The sequence below is a fragment of the Pseudonaja textilis genome, chromosome 5 (genome assembly GCF_049901715.1).
Source record: "Pseudonaja textilis isolate UNSWEBS1 chromosome 5, rPseTex1.2, whole genome shotgun sequence".
Lineage (NCBI taxonomy): Eukaryota > Metazoa > Chordata > Lepidosauria > Squamata > Elapidae > Pseudonaja > Pseudonaja textilis.
In genome coordinates, this window is record NC_141994.1 from 39161181 (window position 1) to 39169388 (window position 8208).

Consider the following 8208-nt stretch of genomic DNA (forward strand, 5'->3'; position numbering starts at 1 on the left):
GGACGGTGTATGAGTCTATACGAGTATGCCGCTAGGAAAAGAGTCCACCTCGTCATTCTAGGAGACAGGACTTGAGGGGTCTGCTTGTCACCTGCTAGTAGGCCCAGGAGAGGCTTATGATCCGTGACCAGCTCGAAAAAGTGGCCAAAAAGAAATTCATGGAATTTCTTCACAGCTGCGACAGCTGCTAAAGCTTCCTTATCGATTTGGCTATAGTTGCGCTCTGTTGCAGAGAGCGTCCTGGAAAAAAAAGCGATGGGGGCCTCGGAGCCATTGGGGAGCCTGTGGCTTAACACTGCCCCAATTCCAAAAGGGGATGCGTCCGCTGCTAGCACTAATGGAAGGTTGGGGTCAAACTGAATAAGGACCGCCTCCGACGTGAGTAGTGATTTGACTGCGTGAAAAGTGGAGTCTTCCTTGTGACCCCAATGCCAAGCCGATTTTTTATCCAAAAGTCTGTGCAGGGGTTCCGCCACAGATGCTTTATGGGGCAGGAACAACGCGTAAAAATTCAATAGCCCCAAGAAGGCCTGTAGTTCCGCTTTGGAGGTTGGAGTGGGTGCCTCGTGAATTGCCTTAACCTTGGACTCCAGGGGGTGAATGCCTGAGGCGTCAATTTTATAACCCAGAAAGTCCACCTGTCTAGTGGCAATGGCACATTTTTCTTTTTTTAATTTGAGGCCATGCTGTCTGAACCTCTCTAACACTGCTCGAACTCTCTGGAAGAGTTGGGGTCTGTCCCTGGCCGAGACTAAGATGTCGTCGAAGTAGGGTACTACACCAGGGAGGCCCTGCAAAATCCGCTCCATGAGGGATTGAAAAATGCCTGGGGCAACACTTACGCCAAATTGGAGACGCTTGCACCGAAAGCACCCCTGTGGGTGACGATGGTCTGGAGTTCGCTGTTTGGTTGTCAACAGGGAACTGTTGATACGCTTGAGACATGTCCAATTTGGCAAAAATGCTGCCAGGTTCAAAAGTGTGTAATAAATGCTGAATGATGGGCACTGGGTAAGCGCTAACTTGTAAAAACTTATTAATTGTGGTTTTGTAGTCCGAGCAAATTCTCAGGCTACCGTCTTTTTTGAGGGGTGTGACAATGGGCATCTCCCATTTGGCAAAATCTGTTGGCTCAATGACCCCTTGTTTTAATAATTTATCCAGTTCCGCATCTAATTTAGGCCGAATAGTGAATGGGACTCTACGAGGTTTTAGCCTGATTGGGACTGCTTGGGGGTCGACTGAGAATGAGATAGGGGTACCGTTATAACACCCCAGTTCATCGCTGAATACGTCTGAGTAGTCAGCGAATAAGGAGTCAGTGTCTGAGGTTGAGACAGCATGGACTCCTGTTAACCCTAGGCCGAGATGGGGGAACCAATCGAGCCCCAAGAGTGTGGGGAGGTTGCCATTAACTACCACTAGAGGTAGGTGGCCTTTGAAAGTTTTAAAATTGACAAGAAACTTGCCTCTGCCGATTACAGGAATGTCCTTCCCCTGGTAGTCCTTCAGGCTAAACTGGCACTTCTGGAGCCGGTTTCTGGATAGATTGGGCTGTAGTCTCTTGATGGTGCTCCAAGAGATAATTGAGAGCGCTGACCCCGTGTCAACCTCCATGCGACATGGTCTACCTTCTAATAAAACGGAGAGAGAGATTTTACTAATGGCATGGCAAGCGTGCTTAGCATGGTGGCGAGTGCGACAGTTCAATACTTGCCTTTGGGGTCCAGAATGTGAAAAGGAGGGGTGCCTTTGTGCCGAGTTGTGAGAGGCCTGGCAGACTCTAGCGATGTGCCCCTTTTTGTGGCAAATGTTGCAATTGGCTCCCTTGAATTTGCAGGTGGTCCTCAGGTGAGATCCACCACAGGATAGGCACAAGGTGATGTGCTTGGGTGGACTGACGTTTTCTTGCTTGGCTCCTACCTGCGGGTGTCTGGCGTGGGCGAGGCGGTGGATGTCGGCTGCATTGCTGGGGTCTTCTTCGATGACCACCTCTTCAGAGTGGACTGAAACTGCACTTTGCTTGGAAGCAGGACCTTGGATTTCGGTGGCTGAGTGTGCTGCCAGCTCTGCTGCCAGGGCTTCCTCGACGGCTTGCGCGAGGTTGAGGTCCTTCTTAGCAAGTAGGCGCCTTTGGAGGTGAAGGTCCTTGACTCCGCAGACTAGCTGGTCGAGGAGCATGTCCTCCAGGTAGGTCCCAAACCCACAATGGAGAGCTGCAGTCCTGAGGGCAGCCATGTACTGGTTGATGGTCTCTTTGTCTGATTGCTTCCTCATTCGGAAAGTGAACCGCCTGGCAATCTGTGAGGGTCTAGGAGAATAGTGGTTAGTAAGGATTTCTAACAGTTCTGTCCAGGGAACGTTTTTTAACTCACGTGGAGCCACGAGTGCTGTGGCAGTATCAAAGACGATGGCTCCACAGTAGATCAGGAAATATGATTTTTTCCGGTGCTCCCCTGCATCAGCCAACCCAATTGCATCGATGTAATGGTTAAAGCGATTCTTGTATGACTCCCACTTCTCCTCATCCGGCTTGAACGCTGGGAAAACTGGGTTGGAGTTCATGATGACAGAAAAATCAGGTTGGATAATCTGTTGAAAAAAATCTCTCTGGGGCAGCAGCAGGAAGGTTTTTGTGCCTGAGGCAGGCAAGTGACTTCAGCTCTGGAGAGGCTTTTCACAACTCTCTCTCTCTCTCTGGGTTAACACGAGGTTAGGCTGCAACGGTCGTTGGCAGCGTTTTGAAATTCACGCCTGCGTGGGCGTCAGTGACTTTGTAATACAGCACCGCGCTGTACTTCTAGGGCGGAAATTCAAATGACAGCCGTTTGAATTTCGCGCCTAAAGAAATGAGCGGCTGCGGCTCGCAGCGCTTCACTTTCCCTGTAGCTTGGCTAACTAGCGGCTACAGACGCTTCTCACTCTCGCTGCTTGCTGACCGCTCTCTCTGGCTGCGGATCAGCGTTTGCTCTTATCGCCTGCTGATCGTTCTCTCTGGCTACGGATCAGCAGCTAGTGATTCAGCGGTTGCATTGTGCCTCTGGTAGCCATCCCACCCTCGTCGCCAGTGTTAAGTTCGGGTAATGAGAAGCTGAACCAGGGCATGGATGCAACAAATACTTTATTAGAATAATAAAGGACTGAACGTGCTTGCCAAGCCTGGAACTGGCTCGCAGCGATCAGCGACTGGTTGGACCCCGCAGCCTGCTTTTATAGCTGGCTGCTGGGGTGAACCAACCAATGAGAGAGAGGGCAACCGCCCCCGCAGCACGGACGGACCTGGGTGGGAACTTCTTTAAGTTCCAGGGACATAACAGAAGTACATACGCTTTACATAGTCCTTGAGTGCTAAGCTTTGAACTTTGCTCTTCAGTTGTGCTCACCCCGTATTTCCATTTTGACCAGCTGTCTTTCCGTTCTTTGAAAAGCTAAGGAATATTTCTTGTACTTTCTTGGTGTTTTATTTCCTCTACCTTTTTGTTGATCTCGTAAAGACAGATTTTCATTAACCTCTAATGCACTTTCAACTGCAGATGAGAACACTGAAGACAAGGTCTGAAGTTTGGAGCTTAAAGTTGCCAAGGTGGAGAAAAAAAACCAACTGTGCTGTAATGAGTTACCAGTTGAATCAACTTCACCAGTCTTAAATTCCATTCTGGCTACTTCTCCTTTTCCTATTTGAGTTAAATCCTCATTAGAGAATAAGAGTCTGTTAGAGTCCCAGACAAATATGGCATGATAGTTGTCATTGATTGTAAATAGACTTATGAGCCTTTTGTTGTCGTTCGGATAGTCCTGTATTTTTTGTTGTTGTTGTTGCTTATCTTCTTCAAGATGTTCTGAAATTTTTCTTACTGCTGCCTCTGTCACATTGCTATGCCTGCCAGGCATGTTAGCATTCTTGGTTCTTCATTCCTGATACTCATAAAACTTTAAAAGCTAAAACTAAGACAATCAAATGATATGACTCCAGGGCAGGGATAAAAGGAGTGGGTTAAAAGGTGAGTTAATAGATCTGAATCCTAATTCTTATCCTAATAGACAAGAGGAGCATAAGAAGCTTGGTAAAGAGCTGCTGCTCCTACATCTTCTTAACAAATGATCTTGTAAATGTTTGGTATGCAGTACAATAAATCTTGCATTTGCATTATTCATAGGATCTGCAGTAAATAATTTTGCATTACCACAAAGATAAAATAAGAGTTTTTCTTTAAAAAAACAAAAACTCTGAAGACAAAGCTCTCTTATATTCTGGCTTTTTTTCTGGTATTTACTTCATTAAATATGTCACTACCAAATTAAAGTATTTTATATAAATTATGCTGGTAGTCTTCAATTGAGACTGAAAATCCAGTCACTAAGCAACATAGTTAACAGGACATCACATGACCAAGACTTACAATTTTATTGCAAGGTTCTCTTGACTCTTCTTGTTGGTAACCGGCCATTAAGTATGCAAATAGCAGCCATGTGACCATGAGATATTTGCAAATGCCCAGCAGATGCAATGGTCTAATTTTAACCATGTGATCATGGAGACACTGTGATGGTCATAAATGTGAAGGCTAATTGTAAAATTATTTTTTAGGTCCAGAATAATTTGAATGGTTGTTAAACAGGGCACTTGTTAAGTGAAGACTATCTGTAACAGCAAATAAAGCCCAATTGTGATGACCTGGGGCTGGGCACATAAACAAACTGGCCAGAATGAAAACTTAACTCCAGGGGTGGGATTCTACCACTTCGCACCTATTCTCTAGAACCAGTTGTTAACATTCTAAGCAGTTCAGAGAACCAGTTGTTAGAATAAATTACTGGCCTAATCCTGTAAGGAAGGCAGGAAGGAAACATTCTGGTGTTGCTTACAGAAACTGCCTCTCTGTTAACCCTTATTACATTCTTGGCAGGACTAGACTTCCTGTCTCAGGAACTTCTCTGGAGTATTTTTCCCCTCCTTTGCTGGTACTTTGCTTGTGTGGAGTGACCATTCAAAGTTACAATGGCACTGAAAAAAGTGACTTATGACCGTTTTTACACTTATGACTGTTGCAGCATCCCCACAGTCATGAGAGACCAGGCGAGGAGATGTGTGTCTCGATGTGAGTGATATTGAGTTGGCCACACCCAGCCAGTCATGACCACCAAGCCATGCCCACCAACTAAGCACCACCGACAGAACCAGTTGTTAAAAAAAGTGAATCCCACCCCTGCTTAACTCCGCTTTATTGTTCCAAGTTTTCCCCAAAAGTCTAACATACCTGCAGTTCCAGGAGCAAAGCTCTAAGCACGCACCTCCAAAGGTCCTGGTTGCTATTAGTCCAGAGCAGCAGCACAGTTCTGAGATCAGCCACAGTTTCAGGAGTTTAGTTTCAGAAAGTCCTTGTCACAGGAAGAGTTCCCTGGGACTGCAGCACCACCCGGAGTATAACTGTGTCACTGTGACACATAGCCAGGCCAGCATGGCAAACAAGGCAAACAAGACAAAACGCAGCAAAGTATCTAGACGTAGGTAACAGCACATGAGGCTGGAAAAAGTAACACTTGCTCCTGACAAACGCCCCTCTCATCAGGGTCTCTTCCCCAGGTGAGCCTTGTGAGGAGGGGTTGAGCACCTTCCTCCCAAGTCATTGGCTTGTCCTGCACTGATCCTTCCTCCTCTCCATTCTTTATGCTTGGGAATCAGGGTGAGGTAATTGCTTATTGCCAGAGTGCCATAGCTCCTCTGTTCCACTGCTTGATCTGCTGCCTCCTCCTCCTCCCTTGCCTGGTTCTCCTGCTCCCCCTCTCGCTTGCTGGTAACCCTTCCCAGGCTCAAGGGACCTGGACTGCCTCACCCTGCTCCTCTGGTCATTCCTCTGTTGGCTCTAGCTCTGTCTTATCCTTCTCCTCAGATTCAGGCTCCGGCAGGGCCATGACACCAATCTATTTAAAAAATGGTTATTTTATTAAAGCAAAAGTTATGATGGCTCAGTAGCGAACACATTTTCAAAGACTTGAGCATTTGTAGAAACGGCTCAATTTCAAAACCTTGTGAAATAGTCAAGTGGCTACTAAGCACCATCCCTTTAGTAGCCTCAGTAACTGGAATGTGCATGTAGTATAAGGTTTTCTTAAGACTTAAACTGCATAGATGTGTTTAAAAACTTTTTTCTATGTTGAAAAAGAGGGATAAACAGATATGCAGGAATTTAAATAAGAACGTTGCATACATTTTCTTAATAGAGTCAGATACTATCCATAAGGCTGCTTAGTTTGCAAAAGTATATCAATTTTTGCATAAATATGGCATTAAAAATTCATATAGTCTATTTTTTAAAAATGCATCTTTATAGTCCCAAGTTGGAAGTCCTCTTTCCCATCTCAGCATTGTCATGGTATTTTTGTTGTTCTTGCTAATGTAGAGGAAGCACCAACATAATATACTGTGACTAATGCAGTCTGAAAATAAAACATCCCTCACCTCCAAAGGGAGGAAAAAATTGAACACATTTAGTGGTAATTTGGATTTTTGGCAATCCAGACACAATATGCTTACCCAAAAATGTATGCAAGAATATTATTTTGTATTCTGAAAAGTGTACATCTATGCTTTAAAAGCTGTGATAGCTTACATTGGCTTTTGGTCTTAACTGAGTGTTCAAGGTATTTTTAGGACAATAAAATAAAAATAAAAAAATTCTGCTTTCATCTATCTGTACTTATTCATACTTTAGGGACTTCTTTGGAGATTCTGTTCCAGATAGGGTGAATGAAGAGAGATGGATGACCCTGTCTAAGCAAACAATGTTTTGATAGTCCTACAATTAGTAGCTTGAGCATTTGAACTATTAAATGCTTGGAATTCGGTAAAATGCCTATGTGTGGGTGCATGTACTGGAATCTTGTTAAATTTTGAAGAGACTATGTGAAAAGTTATGTTATTATGTACCTTGCAGAGCAGAGCAAAGCAGAGCAGAATCAGATGTATAACCTTCTCATGGTTTGTACTCATTAAGCCAATAGAAGAAAACAGGTATTTCAAAAGTAACGATGAAATTTATTGGAATTAGCAGTTATGGAATATAATAGTGTATAAGTAAATACTGTATTTACATATCTTATTGTTCATTTTAAAGAAATTATTTTCTTCAAATTATTGGAAAAATTGATCCCTAAATTTACCACAGTCTTCTTATGAGAGGTATAAAAATGCTCATTGAATAAATATTTGAAATAGTGTATCAAAAGCTCAAATATTCACAAAGTAAAAATGGTCTGGGCTCTTTTGCTCTCTCCTCAGGTTCTGCTGAATCTTCAATCATTAATCATCTCTGCTTTTCTTTACATCATATTTCATAATATCATATCTGAAGCCAGAGTATGGAGGGGGGGTTTTCAGTCTTCCAAGACTACCAAAGATTTCCCTCTGACATGGTTTAACACAGTCAGAGCTGCTAGTTGTAGATATTATCACCAATATGACAATACAATACATAGTGAAGGTGATTTTTGTTGATTCCAAATAGTTTCCTTCAAAATTAGAATACAATCATATTTTGAACAAGCAGTAATTGCCTATGTTATTTTTTTTGTACAAGACTAGTGTTTTAGGAAACTAGTGCAACATTATACTGTATAGATGGGTGTCTGACACATTATTTTTTTATTCATTGCATTTTACTCATTCTGAGTGGTGTGGAAGGAAAACAGCAAATTAAGATTCTGCTATCATTGGTCCATGGTAAACTGTAAAACAATTGTGCATATGACTCCAGGCTTTTGTTATAAAATGACAATTATACCACTGGAAATCTTTCTATTTAAAATAAAAGTAATGTGCTTTAACTGTTTCATGCTGTTACATTAAAAAGTTTGAAAATGCTGACTTATTGAAATTTGTAATTTCAAAAAATAGAACCCAGAAGAGAAAAAAACAACAGTTTTTTATGTTTTTATTAGTAGAATGTTTTTAGCTAGGTATTCATATATTCAGTTTAAATATGGTTATGTCTACATAATTAGGAATAACTTCAACAAATTAAAACTACACTGAACAGAAGAATCAGTTTAATATGGAGCTTAATCTACTTTACAAATTGTCATATATTTAAAAACTATTTTTCAACAAAGAAAATCTCCAGTTGGTATGTAGTCTTTTTTTATGCATCATCAACTGTTGCAGCTTCAGGATTAATCATAGCAATACTGGGTAGCAATTATGAAGACTGA